Consider the following 19,865-nt stretch of genomic DNA (forward strand, 5'->3'; position numbering starts at 1 on the left):
ATCCACTCATCCAAGCTACATCTTGTCTGTAGTCAAGGGCAAAATGCAGTTCAACTTTATTTGGACTAGACAGCCCTTACTGGGAAAAATTCTTTTTGCTTTTTTTCATCACTGACCACCTGAGAGGAGCAGAGCTTGCAAGTATTATAGCAGCCAGTCCTCTATGCTCATTTCTTTAAAGTATTGATTTTTAATTTTTTTTACTGCCATCTCTTTGTTCTCTGTCTATAATCTTGTTTCTTGCAAGCACTTCATGTGTTCATCTAGGCTGTCCAGAACTGCTTCTTTCCTCTTCCCTTTCAGATTTCTGTCTGTACCTCATCCTGTTCTCCTGTAACCTTGGATTGTCATCATCATTTATAGCTCAGAGAACAGAGAAATTCAAAACGCTGCAACTGTGTCCCTAATCTGTGTAACCACACAATCTTTCCATTTATCTCACCTCCCTTTTGATTTCTTTAGTTATGGTGGATTCTCATCATATGCAGGACTGAGGATTTGAGGTTATTTTCAGGAGAAAAAATTTTTCTCCCTCTTTTTTCTCCTAGCTGCTTTTCTGTAGATTATGAGTATCTAGTGGAATTTAAAAGTGCTTTGCAAGTTTTTAGGATAACCTTTCCTCTATCTATTTTTATAAATAAGATAGATCTACTGGAAAATGTTGCTCATTCTCTGCTGCAGCAGCAATGATTCTACAGTAGAAAAGACTGAAAGCATTAATCCAGAACACAAAAGTGGTTTGAAAGCAGAGTGGTCATGCTGCAGGCAATGCCTTACCTTCTGCTGCTGTTTTGCAGACAACAGAGAAAACAGGGCAGTAATAGCATTTGTCTTATTTAATATTTTAGAATATGTAAATATGGCAGAGATTATTAGGTGTTCTAAACATGAACAATATACTTTACCAGCATTTTAAGAGATGGCTCTTTTAGCATATTTTTAATTGTCATCTTGCACTCTATTAATTTTAATTCCAACTAATAAGTGACAAGGCTGATACTCTACACTGCTTTAAAAAAATCAGTGTAATCTAATTTTATTTTTCCATGTGAAAACTGTAGTTGATTTTCAGGATTAATTCCCAAATGCTGTAAATTGGTCATGAAGTTTACAAATCTAGGTGAAAAAAGCAGAAGGAATAACTACTCCAACAAATAAATCTCCCAGTTGGATATATTTATGTTGAAGGATTTCTACTAAATAAAAATAGTGATTTTTCTCTTCTGATTTTGAAAATAGATATCTGACTTTACTATTTAGTGAAAGCAGAACAACAAATAATAATAATGTATTTTGCCTCAGATTTTCATCCATCACTTAGATCCTAATAATCTCAGCAAAATACTGTTGATGATGGTTACTTCTTAATACATTTGTTTTGCCTTTGTATTCTCCTTTATATACACATAGCAGCTACAAATAGCAGTGGCTGTTTTGCAACATAGTCCCACAAAGTGCATTCTGACCTAATTTTCTAGCTGCTGTTATTCTAGAGCTTCAGAAAATCTCTCTTATTAAAATTATTTTTGCTAAACTTGGAACCTAACATTTGCATTTTAAAAATGGGGTTTTGTGATATTTGCTTGAGAAGATATCACTGTCCATACTTGTTTTATCCAGGGACAGCATGACAGGCCCTGAACTGTTTTGTGGCAGAAACAATACCTAAATGATCAGAATTTCTTTTGGAGCAAAAATGCTTTGGCAATCATAATAGTTGCACTCCTGAAACTGAACAAGAAAAGTGTTTTAGTGCCATTCCTACCTCTGTGTGATGCAAATGAATATAGTCCAAAATTAAATAAGCAAATTTCTAAGAAAGAGATTACTTTAAGTGCCACTCATTAAACGGGGTATGGAATCAGCCTTTTCAGTGTAATGGAAATACCCAGCCTTTTTGGTGTGCTTTTACTCAGTGAAATATGGCATTAAAAGAAGTAGATGTCCATCCTAAATTATACAATTGTCACATATTAATGAGGCAGACTTGAATTGAAGGATGTATGGTTTGCAGGACTAACTAAGGTGGTATGTTATGAGTCCAAGTGGAGCTGGTCATCATGTGTATCTTCCTGGATATGAATCTTGCTGAAATTCTTGTCTGTTATGTAGCAGAGTCCATTTTTATAAATTTTTAACCTCAAAGCAAACTGTCTTATTAAATTCTTCAAATTCCCATTCTGTAGATTTGTGTTCATAGTAGAAATTAGCAGATAACAGAAAGTATAGAATTTCTTATAAGGCAGATGTAAAGGTAGAAACTAGCCAAGAATAAAAATACTATGAAGCAAAACTAAAAGTTTTCTATCTTTTGGGGGTTTTTTTTGGTGCTCCACCTTACATAATTTGAATAGATACCAGATGAAGGAAAATTCAAAGCCAGATGAATTGGCTAACTGTATGTATAAAGTTGGTTCATTCTTTCCTTAATCTGTTTTCAAACTGAATTCCCAGGTGTGCATTTTCACCTCTGTAGTTAGACCTGTTATGTAAATGCAGATCCACTTTCTCACAAGCTCTTTTCCAATTTGAAGAGTAAGAAGAAAAAGACAAGAACCTGTCTAGATCTATTATTGTTTGAACATATATATGAATAAGTATCATTTGCCCAAGCTGCCATGGGTCAGGATTTCATCAGGATGTTTGAACTTTCACTGAACTTAATTGACAACTCTTACAGTTACAAGGTTCAATCATGGCTTTACTTTTCTTCATCTGTTCGTCTCGTAAAACAAGTATTTGATTGTAACTCAGCTATTTAGAGGATTGCTTCTGTGGACAGCCAGTATCTAAAATGAGAGGCATTTAATGAAATATAGCTTAGCTCTTTTCCATGTATGTTTCCTGTTGAAGACCTTCAAGCAGGAAAAGAAAATCCTAGGAAATTTATTTCTTTTTTTCAAGATGAGCCAGACATGCCTTTACTTTTTATGAAGCAGTTAAAGAAAAGAAAATAATTTGGACAGTAGTTTATATGAAATATAGGACTATTTTTAAATCTTTTTAATAAAACATAAATTTAGAAGCTTGTAATGAGTTTCTTTCCAAACATTTTTCTAAAGTTCAGCATATGGAATTTGGGGCTATGAATTTTCTCTCAGATCTTGTGGTTATGGTTCATATTACTGTAATTTTTGCTGTAATGTGTGTGATCAATGTCCAATCTGTATAACATTAACAACGATAATACATCTAATGCAAATCTGCGTGGGGCTTTTTGTTGTGGGAGCTTTTTGGAGGTGACACTGTTAGACGTATTTCGACTGTATTTTTGCTAGCTAAAGTTAAAAAGAAGAGCCTACAGGACTGGCAGTTTGGGGCAGATGTGTGTCTATTCCTTAGGCATCAGTGGTTGTAAGTTAACTATAAAAATGTTACAACCATCTGTGTAACAAGACGGCAGAGATCTGCTCTCGCCTGTTACTATAAATAAGAAGGAGATTTGTTTGACTTCATAGACATTGGATTTATAAAGACTCTATGTGTCAAATTGGAACTACGTGCCATGTTGCTGAGATGTGTCTGCAGCCAACTACCTGGGGTGTCTTCCCCTTCAGACATTCTAGTGTGGTGCAGCAACTGTGCAGAAATGTCTGTATGGCACAACATGTGACAAATTATATTTGTTTTCTACCTATGGCAAATGTAGGATTCTTATGGATAAGCTTATCTGGAAGGGTAGCTAAAATGGATCTTTAAACAGACCACTCGAGTGAAAATGTGATAGTCAGTTTGACAAAGATTGTAAAGGCTATTTTCCACCATTAATTTTTTTTGTTTTGTTTTGTTACTAAGTGGTAGGGTATGCAAGATCATGTATGCTTAAGAGAGCACATATCTATGGGAATTAAGACATATCTAGAGAGAATTCACCAACATTTTCAAATATCTGCTATGTAAAATCACAATAGCTAGTTTGCTGTCACTATTACACTGCTGAATAGAAATTTCAGATTTCTTGTCAAATCTTCAGTAGAACTACTCATTAAAATTATTAATTGATAACTGGAGCAAACAAGTTGCATTTGAAATTTTACATTTTCTCCTTAAAACTGAAGTACTTTTTGTATGTATATGTGTTTGCAAGAAACAATGACGGATGGATGAATTTAGGTTATGTCATTACCTGAAAGACCTTTATTTTCTTCCAGTCCACTTCATTCTCAGTTAAATACATTGTCTTCTTTATTTTACCAATAGATTAGTATAATTTTTAAAGTCACAATGAGGTAATTGTTCCTATATTTTATTAGACCAATCATCTGTTTAGCAATGCAATCATAGATTAAAAATGCACTATTTGCTGGCTTTTTAGTTTAAAGCACATTCGTTTTTGAATTGAAAATAAAGATTAACATAGCTAGTGTCCATAGAACCTTTGGTATTAAAGATATAGAGATACTCACATTGTCTCAATGTCTAAAGAGCAGTGTGCTGCACTTTTTCCTGAGCATCATTACTCCCACCATGTATCTTTGGCGTGGTTGTGCTGTAGCAGGATGGCTGTAGCAATTGGAGATACATATTTGTTTGTGCAGCCCTTCATGCAAGGAGTTTGTAAAAAGCTTTGTGGTCACCGTGTGTCAGCACTGCGGTGCAAACAGATAAAACTCCCAGCTCTATCCAGCCAGTGGGGTTGTCACTGTTACTTAATTATTTTATTACTATTTAATAGACTCATATTTTAGATTGAGAAATGTGTACTCCAGAGACCTGCTATTAGGAAATAATTAATGGCTAGTGTGTATACACTTAAGACACATATATAAATTGCAAATCCTGCCAGAGTCTTGTTTAATACTAGGGTGTTTGCTCACAGTTCAAAATCTCTGGAATAGAAGTTGCATGTTCAGGATGTCTCCCTCCCTATTCTTCTGTTGTTCACCATTTGTCTATTTACTATATATCTTTTTAACTATTTTTTCCCTTTCTCAGTTAAAGTAGGTGTATGTATATAGTGTGGTATAAATACATCTATTATTTATGCTTTTATATGTGTAATATTCCCATCCAAAATAGTTAATGTTATGTAAGACCTCAAACACTGTTTTTAAGGATTTATTCCCCAACTACATAAACAGTAGACATTCAAAGCAAAAATTTTCTTAGTTGTTAGAAAAATTGAAGGATACAAAGAGTGAAATACAAGATTTTCATGAAATGCTGCAAAATTGTGTGCAAATAAGTTCTCAGCTTTAAGAAGCAAATAAGAAGCAGAGGGGAATATCCTACCCAATTTCCAGAGAGAAATTTAGGGAACTTAATAATGTTCTGTACGATGTATTCTAGGTCACAGAGTACTGTGTTCATCTGTTTCCAAGTGTGTGTATCTAAAATATATGTACCTATATATAGTTTATACACACATATATTTCTTTGAGAACGTATTGAGCTCCTCTGTAGGCCTCACCATTCCAATTTGGACAACTTATTCTACTGATCTTTTCATTGGGATCCTTCTTATTTTTGGTCTGAATTAAGCTCTGTTTCGTTTGTACCTACTTGTCTTTGAGCCAATATTGGGACAAGCAGTTCTGCAAAAGAATCTGCACTGGTAATGCAATTACCACTGGTAATTGTGGACATGGATGTGTCTATTCAGTCCTACCTCTGCTTACAAGTAAAGTGTTCCTCCTTTTTCTTCTTTTTGCAATAAGCTCTTCATCACCTTGGTGTTCTGATTGTTGATCTTTTTTAAATATGGGCAATCAAAACTCTCTTGGGTCTTGGATGGGGACATTTGAATATATTTGTATATATAGAATTTATATATTTACTAGAAATTTGTTGACTGATGAATCCTACAGTCACATTTGCCTTTCTGACAGCTACACTAAGAAGTGCATCCAGGACGTCTTTCTCCCAAGTAAATTCAAGTTTTCAGCAGAGACTTTTACTATGAACTGAGAACACATTGAATATATAGTGTAAGACTTTCATCCTGTGTCTGCTGTTTCAATCTTCTGAGTCATCTCTTTCTTTCTGTGCAGTATCCCAGACTTTCTCAAAGCTGATAACATCTCTTAAATTTATCAGCCTACTCCTCCTTTTTTGTGCTGAGTCATAATTCAAAATATTCAAAAATCTGTTTAAATGTGAAGAAATTCTCTGAGAATTCTTCTTCCCTTTCAATTGTTCCTGTTGGCTGTGCTCTTTGTTTTAGTCAGGTACTTGTCAACGACTTAGTTAACAATTGCTGATGGGCATGATATTTAATTTGCATGATATTTATTTGCTAAAGTTAATGTTGGTAAGATTTATTGCATTTCCTTAATCAAAAAATGAGCTGTCAAAGAGTTTAGGGTTCATGTGACCAAAACTGCTTGATCTAGCTTATGTTTCAGTTTCTCATGTTCCAATTACCTCTCCATGTCCTTATATATTCCTTTTGTTTCTGAATTTGTTGCAGCCTTTTTTTGCATTTGAGATCATGTTAATGGGCTGATAATTATCTGAAGTGCATTCTTTAAGGATTAGTTAATGTTGCACTTGATTTAATTGCATAGCAATACAGTCAATATGAGGAAGAAGCTGTAGAGGGGAAGTCACAGTGTCTGTGTTCACTTTGCACATCAAGACTGCTGGCCACCACAGTTTTATTGCTTGAGGAACTGGAAGATGATGTCTGGGAAGGTTGTATCAGTCCATGTCTCAAAGAAAAGCTAAGTGGGAAAATAGCCGGGTTTGTTTGTTCCTGTGCTCAACAGCTACCAACTCTCTGGCTTACACCCCCTCTGCAAGAGTCTGGTAATGGTCCACTTCTGAGAGTATCTGCTACCCTACTACTTTAATGTATTCTGCCTTCTCCAAAACAGAAGAGGAATAGTTCATATTCATGCCATCATGAACTGAGTCAAAGCCTACAGCTCACTAATAGTAAGCTTGTGTTCTTGTCTACTAGGAATGTAAAAAGCCCTGAAATATGTGTGATATAAAACAGCACAACATAAGGTTCCAGGCTGTTCTTGTTACTTTCTGTTGTCAGCACAGTTGTTGGTTTTCAAATTTAAATGTTAATTTAGCATTAACGAAGCATTCTTGATTCCTCTAAAATGGAGGTGGATAAAGGTGATGTCTTTGACAGCTCAACCCAGACTCTCCTTGATTCGGCAAGATCTAGAAATTCTTGTTGCTGTGCAGATCAGAACTGACACTGAAAAAGATGTGCATAACTGGATAGAAATGCACCCATTGTTTTCCAGGGAGCCCCATTTTATTCTCCTACCTTTGCTACACGCCTCAAGGGTTTTAATTTTGAATAAGGTTTGCTTCTGGTGGTCATACATGATTATGTTAATCCACCAATTTGTCCTTTCACCACTGTCATATCTTCTTTAAAATACTTTGCCTTCAGTGCCTGGTAGTAGCACCTCTGGTCCAAGGTGGTAGTTATGGACCAGCTCCCTCACCACTTTCCTCAGAGATGAGAAATAAGTGAGCAGGCTGGGTCAATGTGCTCCTTTGCTGTCTTGAACATAAAAACATAGTTGTGTAATGGCAAGAGAAAGCAACAAAAAGCACATCTGTCTTGGTCATTCAAATTAGCTTGAGTTTGTTTAAGTTACCGGCTCAAATGTACCCAGAATTACAGAATAAAGTTTTCTACCTTGCCAAAAGGGTAATAGTCTTTCCAATGTAGTATAAACTCTGGAGGACAACCCTAACTATCCATGTTCCAATTAAAACATTTAACAATTTTTAACAAATTTTGATGTTTTTGACCATCTAAAAAAATTAACCTGAAGTCTCTGACTGTTATAATCACTTTCTTTTCTTTCTTCCTTATTGCTTTCCATCTGCGTTTTTAAAGTTCATTTTCTGTACTGTATTTTTGTGATATCCTTGTGATGTGTCAGAAAAATAATAAAAAAACAACCACACAAAAAAACCCACCCAAACCCTTTTCAAATAACCACAGTGAGACTACCACTATGCAGTAGTTCAGCAGCAAATACCTAGCTGGGATATTTGACTGTAATTGGTATTTTCCTATTAAGCCTTCAGTGAATTCACAATTACAGTAAAATTTAACTATTAACCCATGTGGCAAATTACTTTAAGCGGTAGCAGATTTCTTTCTAGTTTTGATGGCTGTGTATGATTCTGAGATTTTCAGACAAAGGCTATTTAAAACCCTCCGTTCCCATATAGTGGAGAACTGAAAATGAAGACAGATGAGTAACATTTAAAGAGCTTTGCAAGTGTGTCGTGTGTCATGAAAATTTACCAGCTCTGTAACAAAATCTATTCACCTGCCTCCTTTCAAGGTTATTGTAAGAGAAGGAGACACAAATCTAATGACAATTTATGTTTTAATATCATAAGTGATGGAGTTTTGCAAGGTTATTGGAAGACTGCTTTTTCCCAATAACTTCAGTGTTTTGATTGCTTCTGCAGGATCCAATACTGTTCCTCTGGAAGTTGATCTAACTGTGGATACTCTCATTTTCCATATATAAATCTAACCTATTCTTAAATTTCTTTAGCCTTTAGTTCTTAAATCTGTTTAGCCTTGATGTGTCTTATGTCACTAGCTCCATGCCAATGTTGCACTTGAAGGTGGGATATTTTCTTATCATGCTGTTTGTTTCCATCTTTCACTAAGTTCTTAGTTGATGCATTATGAGACCAGGGACCAGGTTTTTTCAGTGTTTTTGTCAGATGAAACACAGATAAAACTTTATTTTGCCTATTTCTTTTCTGACTTGAACTTCCAGAGCTCCAGTCATATTCATTATCAGTTTCTGAGTGCGCTCTAAAAAAATTGCCATCCTATAAGAAATTAAATGCTAAAAAATAACTGTCATTATTAAGCCTTGTGATAGTGCTAATTGGTAGCAGTTAAATAGTAACAGGCACTGGGCTAGTTTCTAGAAATGTGGTCTTAAATGTGTTACCCCTCAATTGCTACTAGAAAAAGTTTTAGTGAAATAGAGACTATGGAAGTGTCTAAAAGGAAGGACAGTATGATAAGACCTACTTAGCATCTGTATTTCTAGGGTACTCCAGACGGTGTTCTGTGTGCTTCTCAGCAGGGCTTCTCAGATTGGTTCTGGAATAAAATAGTGATGATGGAAAATATGAAAGAAATGGAAAAAGGATAATAAGATTATTCTTTGTTTGTTTAACTTGTTCTCTTGTGAACTGTAAAGTCATGTATGGAGGGGAAGAAAGGGGAAAGGACATTTTTAACTTTTTAAAATTTTTTTAACCTCAGAGACCCAGATTCCACCTTCAGTTACAGATGGAAGTGGATTCTTGACCCAAACATATCTCATTACTTGGGGCCTGATTCTGAGTGGTCTTTAGAATTCTGATTTGATTCAAGTCAAGGTTGCTAAATAGTTTCAGGTCTCCAGTTGTCTCAGTGACATGGCTGAAATGACAGTAAACTTTCTCGGCTTATGTAAAGCGGTGTAATTTTTTTGAGTGCTGCGCTAGCACTTCCCACACTACCAGAGATATTGCCTTAGTTTTAGCTATGTGACTTGCATGTAGTCAAAAAAGGTTTTGGGGGGGTTTTGAGTTGTTTTGTTTGGCTTTTTTCCTTAATGCTTTGATCATTTGAGTGGCTGACCTTTTGTATATATATTAAAAAATGCATATGTGCATATAGAGATACACACAATTTTAGAACTAAAAAAAAAAAAATTGTCTTTAAATTGATACCAAACATAGGCAATTGCAGAGAATGAATGTTTGGGAGTGCATGACTTAAGAACACTTTTAACTTTTACCATTGTGAAGGCTGTTACAATCTTTTGTGCCTTGTCACACATGTGTGAGATGATGCAAATACTTGTGCTTCTCAAATGAGTATTGTGAATAAAACGCACAAACAAGCTGAGCAGAGACATATGTGTCCTTGGGAAAGGACTTTCATAGGCTAGGCAGAAATGGAGTTTCTGCATTGACTTCCTGTAATGTTAACCCATGTCAATAAAATCCACAGGAAATGTGTCTAGCATTTTGTCCTTTTTAAATTTCCATTTTTAATAGCAAGAAGACACTCCAGGCAGTGCATTTCTGAGGGATTATTACATTTCTCGGGTGGCTGAAGTCACTCACCCTTCAGCCCTGTGCCTCGCAACACACCCGAGGCGAGCAATAATCCCCAGCAAGGCACTGCCTGTCTTATCTTATTGCTTAATTATTATACCTATTTAATGGTGCTTAGAACATTGTCAGCTGTTGAGAAAAGGTAATTATCACTAGTCAAATGAAAAACACTTTTTTGGCTGCCTTACGGATACACATTTTACTGGTACCTTGATACATAATGAAGCCTGATAGCAAAACTTTTGCTTGTCTCTTCTTCAAGCCACAGCTGTTTCCCTGCTAAATTCATCCCATCTGTCTCCCCTTCCGTAAGGCTGTAGGCAGTATAGCATAAGTACAGAAGCAGTTCAGTGCTATTTTGGATAAACATAGCTGAAATTTGAATCTTTGCCATTTGCAATGCACACATTTTGTTTTACTGCTGTAAAGAGAGCTGTCAAAATAAAAACTACATGGATAATTTACTGAAATGCAGTCAAATAAAGGGATGATCAAAGGGAAAAAATGAAGATATAATATAGGGTCACTCTTACGTTCATGATGTATTCTGAATTAATTTAATTGTTGACCTCTTGGCATTGCTGGGTGCAGAGGAATTGGTAGTGAATAACAAAAGTAGAAGCCACTGAATTAGAATAGGACTTGAAATCCAAGCTTCATGTCAGAAAGGGTAATCGCAGCAGACAACTATTTGTGATAGTGCCCTGCTGAACTCTCTGACCAAGGCATAGTTCTTTGCTCATTTTGTAAGGAGTAGATAATTATAATACAACTTGGAAATTAAATCCATCATTTCTATATGTGGCACTGTCTCTGAACATAAAAGGACACTGTAATGATCACGATGAGGCAGCAGTCAGTACACCTCTTACTTACTCTTTGCAGTTGTGATTGACATGGAAAAATATATTAAAGCTGAGTACAGGTATCTTCACTGAGTTGGTTATTCTAAAATGGATTGATGGTCAGTTGTCCAAGGATTGTGTTTGAAATTCCAGGTTTCCCGGAAGAGAAGATCCAAGTGACAATAAGGTCTGCTTGACTCAGATAAAATGAGTCCGGTCCAATGTACAGTCCAGCCTAAAATATTTGAGATTCTTTCAGGCAAAACCCTTTTGAAAACAATCCTGTATTATTCTGAGGTATTAGAAGTCCTATGGCACCTCTAGGAGGAGAAGGGCTTTGACCACTACTTCTTGGACATATTTTCCTTTCTCTGTGTTACTGTGTTTTGTACGGTCCATCTTAGAGAAAGACTATGACTGGTAAATGCTTATAAGTCTGTTGTAGGAGAATCTTGGAAGCAGTTTCTAGGTTAGCCCTGATGTGTATTTGGGATAGTTACATGTTCTGTGGAAGTTAGTTATTGAAGGCTTGTGCTTCCAAATCTGTATTGCCTTAGGCAAAGGTGAACAAAGCCATGTTTGTCCTAACCTACAAGATGCTCTTGTTGACAGAGAAAGAAGCAGAAGATGAACTTAATGGTAGTGGACAATGAAATTATCTAAATATTATCTCAATATTGATCTAAACATTATGAGCATAAAGTTCCTTTGAGGAAAAGCACTTTTTTGGAATTCACTACTACTGAAATACTCATTTCAGTGTTCTGTACTGAGGTAGAGAATGGGCAAAAAAGGATGTTAAATCACTAGCTGCTTCTGTGTTTACAGAACTGTTTTTAAACTGTATCAAAAGAAACAAAGTCTTTTTTATCATTACTAAGAAAGGTAGTGCAAAACAAAAAGTTCACACAGTAGTTTTCATGTAAATATATGTAAAATCGATAGTCTGTGGCAAGGATCAAAACAGCATTACTCCTCCATATTAAAAAATGTAAGAATTTCTCTACAGACACTAAATTGAAATATTCAAAGATTTCAAAGTACGATTTTTGGTCTTACTCTATAATATCAGCATAAATAATGATGTTATAATCTGTGAGACTGAATGTTGATAGATCCTGTAAGAGCTTATAACACACTTACTGTGCCAGAAATGGTACTTCGTGTATGGACTTAAATGAAGAAGGGCTCCATTACTTTTTAATGAAAGCCCAGTTCTTCAAGGTCTCCATCAAATGTAAAGGCACCTCTGACTGAAAAAGTAGTTGTATTGACTTCTCTGAGGTCACCTAAGTATTGTTGTAAACAGCCAGCTACTAGGTCTTAGAACAATTGCTTTCATGGTAAATATATTGTGTGATTCCTTAAAGTCCTATTAATATCTGACTTGATATTTTAAAGATAGTGTCTATGGCTTGGTCATCCAGTTTTTATAACATAGATCTGATGGAACATGTACATTTACCAAATGTACCAAATTACCAATTTTTCAAGAAACTTCAGCTGTTTTTTTCCCCACTCTTCAAAAGGAGAGATTTACCTGTTGCATATTGGAAATGGTCAGTTCATGTTAAAATCATTTAGGTAACTGCTGTAAGCTGAAATGGGAGGCCTGTACCCTCATGAATAACAATTTTTACAGATTCACTGCATTTTTCTGAACATGATTTAAAAACTGCAAGTAGGTAAGGAGAATCTGGTTGTTACAAAGAGTTTTACCTTCTTGCTGCAGAGTTGAGATTTGGGGATGGAGAAGTGAGCAACAAGAGCAAAATAAGTTACAGTGATTGTCTTTGCAATGTGTGAAGTATTAAGACAGTTGTCAATATTATGCTTTTCTCATATTTGTTAAATTAAATTTTTGCATTCCAGAGTACCTTGCCATAAGTACGTGCATTTGTTAAAGATGTGATCAAAACCCCAAGATTATGTGAATTCCTCTTGATCCTTCATCTGCAGTGTTGAGTGTTTCCCCACTGCTGGGACTGTTTATGGTGATCTGGATCTAATAAGGGGTCTTTTTTCAAACCTAGCACTTAAATACTTACTTGTTTTTTGTCTGCCCATCATCTTTTTACTTACAATCAGGATTTTTTTTCTCTGTTTGAGTTTTTAGATCAGACAGAAGGCCTTATATTTCCACTCATTCCTTCTGCAGGTTAGTGTAAGGACAAAAGGAAAAGAAAGAATGGGTTAGAGGGCTTACATACTACCAGACAAAAAAAACCATCAAGTAACATGGAAAACAATAAAGACTTCAAAGACAAAATACTAAAAGTATTCTTGCAGTGCTTTTCTTTTACCATTTTATGTTTTTCTTATGTTTAATGTAATTTTTGGTATTCCAACCGTACATGTGGAGGGAATATTTTCTGGAAAAGTTCTGAAGATTTCTAGATCTTTTGAAAAAATATTTATTGTGGATGTACACAGCGAACAAAAACCTCTGCTTGTTCAAAATTTTTCATGCAACTTATTTGTTTGCTCAGTTGTCTTGTGAGTTATATGTTCAGAACTGAAAGTCAGTACAATCTCTACAGAATATTGCTACTTTTTCTCTAGTCTTTATGGCATGTAGATGTTTTTCATGTTTTAGCCTAGGTTCTCTCAAACAAACAATTATAACATCTGTTAGAAGTGCTTGCAGGTCATTTATACAAAACTAAAATCTTTTTTATACAGCAATAGTGAGCTCTGATTTTTTGGGTAGGATGTTTTGGTTTTGGGTTTTTTCTATTAATGGTGCATGGGAAATATATTACTGTGTTCAAATGCTTCCCGCTGAGCTGTTCTTCACTGAATTCTTCTCTGGACCCAGCACACCCTGTTTCATTTGAGCCCTCCCTGATGTACAGAAGCAGCCCCAAAGTTTTAAACAACAGGGACTATTTATGCAAAAACAGAGGTTAAATTAATTTTGATAAAAAACAGAACTGATAGCATCCTGACAGTTAAATTCATTAGCAGAGTCCCCCAGTTGTACTTTGGTTAAAGCAGTGTTGCAAGATAAGTGAGTGATCCTTCCCATGCTACTTTCTTTCCTTTTAATAACCAGTGGAACTTTGGTTGCTGGAAACATCTGAATTCATTTGGTCCCATAAACACAATAGATAATTGTGGAGCAGAATTAAAAATTAGAATTACTTGAGTTGTTAGTGTTGTTTGTGTGAAAATATCATCCTAAAATTTCTGTTCCACTAAAATTTATTCTGTTCTATTTAGCTAATTTCTATTCATATTTTTAAATAGCACAGTTGGGGATTCTTTCCTTTGTAATCTTTTTGGGAAGGAATTTTTTGCTAATACTTCAGTGACTTTCTGCATCAGATTGCAGGGTAATGTTACAGTCAGTAATGTTTACATCAACAAATGTAAATTCAAATTAAATCTATTATTTAAATAGCATAATGGAAACACATGGTGCTTTGTAGTCATGTAATTAAAGAAGATCTGTGCCTCCAGGAGTTTATGATCTGAAGATCAAAACCATTTCCACATGCAACAGACCTCTTCTAAATTATCGGTCTACAATTTGGGGATTTTGTCTTGCATCTATTTCAGCATAAATTTTACTCCTGAGCAGAGATTTCAACCAGGCCAGTGCAGAACTGTCAGAGATGCAATGCTTAAGTTTTGTACTTGACACTTTGTGTAGGGGCAATTTCCTCTCTAGCACAGAAAAGCTTGGTGTTTTGATGTCAGGATTTATACCTCCCTCATTTAACAGCAGCACTGTGAACTAAACTTTGTGAATGATACTAGTTTAGCAGGGGGGAGAGGAAGGAAACTCATTTTCTTATGTTTAACAAGAACAAGGAGTCTGACTAGCCATGCTCTTTTTTTTTCTTTTTGGTCTTTTCTTTTTCCAGTTGTGAAAGTAGTTTTGTGCAAAATTGCATTTGAGTTAAATTATTCACTCATCCTGGGGCAATAGCCTGCATTCACTTTCCAGCTGAGCCAACTAAAAATATGGGAAACAGACCAGCCTAGTATTCCATTGTTACCTTATATAATATGGTGTTTTGGAAATGATGATGAAGGCAACCTGGATATTTCATGGATGAATTAGTAGATTCATAAACTGAAAACTTTGCTTGCTATTTGTAATGGTGTTTTCTCCTTTCCTTTCAAAACTGTGCTCACAAATCGGAGCTGTTGCTTTTATTTAAAAAGAAAAGAGGAGGACAAAAAAAAAGGGGGGAAAAATCAAGCCTCTTTTTTCCTTTGAAGCAATCTTTGCCTGAATTGCTGGCTGAGTTCCCTCAAAAGGCTTGGACTCCTTCAAAACATGGAATCAAGTTCAGACCCCAGCTAGGGGAGGTAGAGCTAGTAGGTACATTGTTCAGTTTAGTTAGTTTTCTCCTGACAATATGCTACAAAAGAGTCTGGGTGTAAACACATAGGTTCTTATTGTCAAGTGTGATAGTTTGGGATTTTTTTACAATTATCATCCTAATTAGGACACTGAATTAAAAAGAATTTTTCTTTATTTTTTTGGTGATGGGGAACTAAATGAGGAATGGTCTGTGAACCATGTGACTTTCAGGTACCTGCAAACCTTCAAGCCCCTTTGTTGCTGTAATGACTTAACTGCAAAATTATTTCACAGCCTTAAGGACCAACTTCTGCCTTTAACCTCCTTGTCTGAGGACTTCCCTTAAACTGAGGTAAGCTTAGACAGTACCTCACACATTCATATGTTCTATTCTGTGTTCCAATGCTTTTTTTCTCAAAGTTGTTGCTTGGGATTGCACAGCTTGGAGGTGCTGCTGTGTTTGGTTTTACTCAGTTATTTAAATCCATTAAACATGAGTTCTGGTAATTTCCCAATTCTATGAATGCTTTGAGCTATGGCATCTAACAGAGACTTCTCAGCACTTTGTTGGGAACTATGGCTGTTTTCCTCCAAGCATTTTATTTCAATTTTAACCATGCTGTGCTACAGAGCATGACATTGCTGGATTCAGGGCATCTGTGTGCTATGTGGATTTGGTACTATACTAATCTTGTCTAACATCTTCTGAGATAGAGCTGTGAAATTGTTTGTTATGAGCTACAGGCATCAATGAATGTTGGCATTTTTCTTCCAAACCTATTTGAGCAAAGTTTTGTACCTCAGGTACCTCCAGTACAGCTGTACGTTGATCAAAAGAAAAGATTTCCCCATAATGAGCAATGGTCCACATCCTACCTTCTGCATATTTGCTCTGGATTTCCTTTGTCCTGTTTTTTGTTTTTTTAACCTAGCTGTAGCTTTCTGACACTCTGGGTCAGATGGTGTGTGGCTTCACACAAATGTTTGCTACATGACAGGCTAGCTTAGCAACCAAGATCTGTTTTCTTCTTCTTCCTCAGTGCTTTTGCCTTGTGCTGCCATACTGGATTCTGTGCTGCCATACTGCTTCTGTACAAAAGGAAGCCCTAGATGACAACTAGTGTAGCATTATGCTTGGGACCTGTATTTTTGGATCTAGACTCAGATGAAGGACTTGTGCTTAAAAACATCCCATACTTGGCAATACCAAATACCAGGTTTCCTAAATCAGGGGTAATCTCGTAGTTCTAATATAACAGTGAAAAAACCCCCAAAAAATTAAAAATCCTGTATCTGTCAGGGTACCTGAATTTCAGGGTGCTTTGGGTAGAAAAAAAACCAAGAAGAATAAGATTTCTAAGAGGGTGTAGCATTGGTCATCTTAAACAACCCACCTCCCAAAATACAGCAAAACAACCACCCTAAACTACAGAGGTTCTGTGAAAACACAAGAATTCTGACATCAGACAGTTAAATAACAGACTCTGATGCGGAAAACTGCCCCAGATTCCAGCATTCCTTTCAGCTGAGATTAGAAAACAAGGTAGACTTAGCATGAGAAATAGTGTCTTTATATGAAGAGATTGCTCTTGTTAGGCCCATATGTGAACCATATATCCAGATTCTCTCTACATCCGCTCACTTGTCTCCCTGTCAGCATCTGAATAGAGATCCCCAAATGATCAAATGTACCTTTCAGACCAGAATTTAATTTTAGAAGACTGTCTTGGCCTATTAATTTTGATTATAACAATGCCGTGGTGGCAGAGACATCCGATTGCTAGTAAAATTTCAGAAATCAAAACACTGCAAAGCTCTAGAAATAAATGCAAGTGCAACTTGCAGTAATAGGCCACAATAGTTGTATATGGTAAAATACATGTCATTATTGAGTAAGAAATAATTCATCAGGGCATGTATTGTTCATGTGCACTTGGTGTGTTACAAACTGCCGTGTGAAGGCTGAATACTTCCAGAAGCTGCGTGTGTCAGATGAGGAAGGCAAAGTTTAAGAGCCAAAAAAATGGTTCCAGAGCTCACACTTGTATAAATTTGGAACTTAAGGACTGCAGAGCACCTTGGACATTTTTGTAATTTATTTGCTTTCTCATATTCAAGGAGTTAAATTCACAAAAATTGGTTACATTAGAGTTTACATACCATGAAACTTGTCAAAATGTTAATTGAAGTCTTTCAGATACCTGGTTGATTACCTATTTTCCCTTAAAGGTATATTTTCTTATTTTATTCTTGAAATTAAGTGCATGGAGTCACCATCAAGAACTAGAAATTATACTAAAACAGGAGCCACAAAATTAAAAATGCCAGTATGAAGTCATGTAATGAGTGTAGTGATTCTATGTTTTCTGTTTTGATAATGGATGTCTAAGGGCATTCATGTGGTTGTTTCATGAAGAAATCAATTCCCTTGCTAATATCATCACTTCCCCATGTAGTCCTTTTCAAATTGAAGTGGTTTTACATTCAATTCCCTGTTTCTCTTTGTTTCAAAAGAGGAAAAGGGTTCTGTCATTTCTACAAATCACTGTAGAAATTCTGTTGCTTCTACAACTTACAAATGAAGTGCCCAGTAAAACTGGGTGAATTATTTACAATTATTATATCAATATATATTTTCAAGATATTTTTATTATTATATAATAATATATAATACTATTATAATATTATATCAATATTTATTTCAGGTATACCTAGAAGATGAATACAGGAAGCTTTAAACCTATACATATAATCATTATCATTCCATATAATAAGAACTGTAATTTCTTTAAAACTTTAAAAAACCTCACTCTACACCCCACATTCCAAAAAGCCCCTCCCAAACAAACCCAAAAAGATCTGATAAGATATGGTAGCAGAGTCTTCATCAGACCCAGCCTGTTTCTTAAGCGTTCCAGGCTGCAATCCAGTGAACCTATTGGCACTTTCTATTGGAAATCATTAATAGTGGCCATGGTAAGCAACAGTTGTTACACTCTGCAGTCAAGGGAGAAGCTTTTGACATGCGCTGCACCTTTATTTCCCTTGCTTATCAGGAGAATAAATTATTTTTTTTTTCTTAGCATGCAAGCAATAAGAACATGTGCAGCATTTTCATAATTTCTACAGCAGTCCATTTGCAGCAGGTCTTGGTGAAGACTTTGCTCATGGTTCCTTTATTCACCAGTTCTTGGACAAGAAGTCATAGCACAAATACAAAGTTAGTTTTCTCTCTCATATCTAAATCTAAAACCATACTTCTTGCCTAAAAAGTAAATTGCAATTCTGAAGTGCCTAATCAAATGCATGTTTCACATGTGCGAAGGACTTCTGCTGGCGGTGCTTCCTATTTCTGAAATTCTGTTTCTGATGTTTGTATGGACTCCTATTGAAAGGGGCCAGCACTGGATGTTGCTGCTGAGGGATTGGGATGGGGTGAGGGAGTCTGTGAGCCAGCTTTCCAAGCACACCTTCCTCTGGAACCTCAGTCACAGCTGGTGTGCACAGACATACCAGATGTGGTCACAGACAATTGGTTTTGACCTGATATGTTCAGGAGACATCCTGCTGGGTTGATTATTGCTTTGCTATCCAAAGCAACACAGTGGATAGGATAGGCATTTTTCAACTCTAAGTGATACTGAGTTGTTAAGAATCTTTCAGAAAAAAGCGAAGACCCACACAGACACTCCTCATCTAGGAAAATAAAAGAAGTGAATGTGTGCAATCAGATAATTGAAAATAATTGTCTCTCTCATCTCCCACAGTCCTCTAGGATTGGGGCAAGTGGGCCAAGCCTGGGCATTAATACCTGAAATGAAAATTGGTCAATGATCAGAAATATGTGTGAAACACAGGCGATCTGAAGATATTAACCCAAGAAGCTGGAGAGGGGTTTTGTTGACTTTATTATCTATATTTTGGCTTCATTTCATAGTTTTTAAGTTTTGAATATTGTGCATAGAACTAACTGAAATCCTGATTTCTAGTTATAAATATTTCTTGTTACTGTAAATACCCTTTATATACTTCTTTATTATAACTGGAAAATCAAGCCCTATCAAATTTAAACTAAGCTAAATTGCCACGTCATTGAATACATTGCCACATTTTAAATTTTGAAATACCAGTGTGTTTTGAACTTCTGTCATCTTTTTCTTAAGAAAAAGAGAGAAAAAATGTAATTATTGGAGGAGAAAATGTCTTTTTAACTTTGGTTTTGTATAAAACTGTTCAAAGCAATGTTGATGAAATTTTAAATAGCCTTGAGACAGAGAGTACTAGGGGAAAGGAAAGCACTAGCCTTAACAAACAGCTTGGAAACCTTGTATTGTCCTCAAAAATGCTGGTTTCAACCAAACCTTCAACATTGGTCGACTCTTTCCGTGAGGATAGGACGCCATCATTTGTGTAGGAACTCTAACTCCTAAATAGCTGAGGGGAAAAACAATTTGTTCACTGTGTAGTTGAACACAAGCAATCCCATATTGTAAGGAAAACTGTTTTTGTGAAGGCAAAGGAATGTTCTGTGCACATTGCAATGGAGACTTGGTGCAGGGAGACTGTTTGGAGCAAATGCATGTTTAGTTTCTGTTCTTCTGGAAAAGAAGATGTTCTTGCTAGAACAGGCACATGTGCTGCATGTT

The 19,865-nt window shown here is 35.9% G+C and overlaps 1 protein-coding gene across 1 annotated transcript in view; it reads left to right on the forward strand.

The window, feature by feature from the left end:
* SDCCAG8 (SHH signaling and ciliogenesis regulator SDCCAG8) overlaps nucleotides 1–19,865 on the forward strand; it is a 104,751-nt gene that overhangs the window by 67,045 nt on the left and 17,841 nt on the right. The gene's annotated exons all lie outside the window — the stretch shown is intronic.

Source organism: Ammospiza caudacuta, chromosome 3 (assembly GCF_027887145.1).
Source record: "Ammospiza caudacuta isolate bAmmCau1 chromosome 3, bAmmCau1.pri, whole genome shotgun sequence".
Classification (NCBI taxonomy): Eukaryota; Metazoa; Chordata; class Aves; order Passeriformes; family Passerellidae; genus Ammospiza; species Ammospiza caudacuta.